The sequence below is a fragment of the Corvus brachyrhynchos genome, unplaced genomic scaffold (assembly GCF_000691975.1).
Source record: "Corvus brachyrhynchos isolate BGI_N302 unplaced genomic scaffold, ASM69197v1 scaffold115, whole genome shotgun sequence".
Lineage (NCBI taxonomy): Eukaryota > Metazoa > Chordata > Aves > Passeriformes > Corvidae > Corvus > Corvus brachyrhynchos.
In genome coordinates, this window is record NW_008239553.1 from 6598291 (window position 1) to 6599388 (window position 1098).

Below are 1098 nucleotides of genomic sequence, written 5' to 3' on the forward strand. Positions count from 1 at the left end.
CCCCGCGGGTCCTGCGGGATGCGAACGCTCCGGGCCCCCGCGCGGTCCCACCGCCCGGGAGTGACCTGCGCCTGGAGCCCCGTCCCGCGCCGCGCCCGCCGGCCTCACCGAGCCTCCGCCGCCTGGCCGCCCTCAGCTCAGCCCGCAGGAGCGAGCGAAACCAGCAGGAACAACAGAACAGTCCCAAAGCAGGTGCCGCAGGAACAGCGCGCACTCCCCCTCCGCAGAGAGCCTTTTCCTTCCAGCACCCCCCAACAACCTCCTCGGTGGTGCGGTATCGGCAAACAAAGAAAAAAATACAACGCGGCTTCGTGCTCTCCTAGAGATATGAAAGAGAATTTAGTTTAAATTCACTAAGTATTCTAGCATGAGCAAATTAAACAGTTATTCAGGTTAAACAGCTGAACCTCGTGTATTGCACCAACCCTGCCCTCTGCTTCACAAACAATTTGGCCCTCTTATTAAGACCCGACACACAACTTCCTAAGGCTGCAAACTACGGAAAGTTTTAAGTAAATAAACAGGTACAAAAGAGCTGGGTTATGAGCCGCTGTGCGTCATGACTCCCAAGTTTCTTTGCAAACGCGAGTGTCATGTTTCCTTCTTTTCTTAAAAAAGAAAAAGCTGAGAACATCATACACTCACCTCCCTCTATGCACTTTTGGGTGGAGCTAAGCACTAAATATCATTAGATTCGTTTTACTGCCTATGATTTTTCCCTCTACACGGCACCTACGAGATCCTTGGCCAACGATCCAGCGGATGCACAGCCAGCAGCAGAATCTGGGTTTCTTCTCACACTCGTCTAATTCGACCAAGTTTCGTAAGGAACTACCAAAACTGGGCAAAACCCGCCAACGCTGGGCAGCCTCTTTGCCAAGAGCCAGGAGCAGAAGCAGCTTTCTACTTCCACACAGACAGGCATCCTCAGGCTGATCCAAGGGATGCTACGATTAGCGACCCACGGCGCCGCGGCTGCCGGGCTATGCGTGCCAGGGCGCCTCCCCTACTCCTGTCCACAACTTTACGCAGGAGCACACGGACAACGTCAGAACACTGAAACCTCGTGTCCTACAGCGAAGCCGCGGCGGGGGTGGG

General features: G+C 54.6%; 1 long non-coding RNA gene across 5 annotated transcripts in view; it reads right to left on the reverse strand.

The window, feature by feature from the left end:
* LOC108448548 overlaps positions 1–1098 on the reverse strand; it is a 17799-nt gene extending 16701 nt beyond the window's left edge. The window contains exons 1-2 of one of the 5 annotated variants that reach the window (XR_001864468.1): positions 966–1098; positions 66–71 (exon numbers count right to left, since the gene is read on the reverse strand). This is a non-coding gene — a long non-coding RNA (uncharacterized LOC108448548). The other 4 variants (XR_001864466.1, XR_001864464.1, XR_001864462.1 and 1 more) reach the window with 4 other exon arrangements.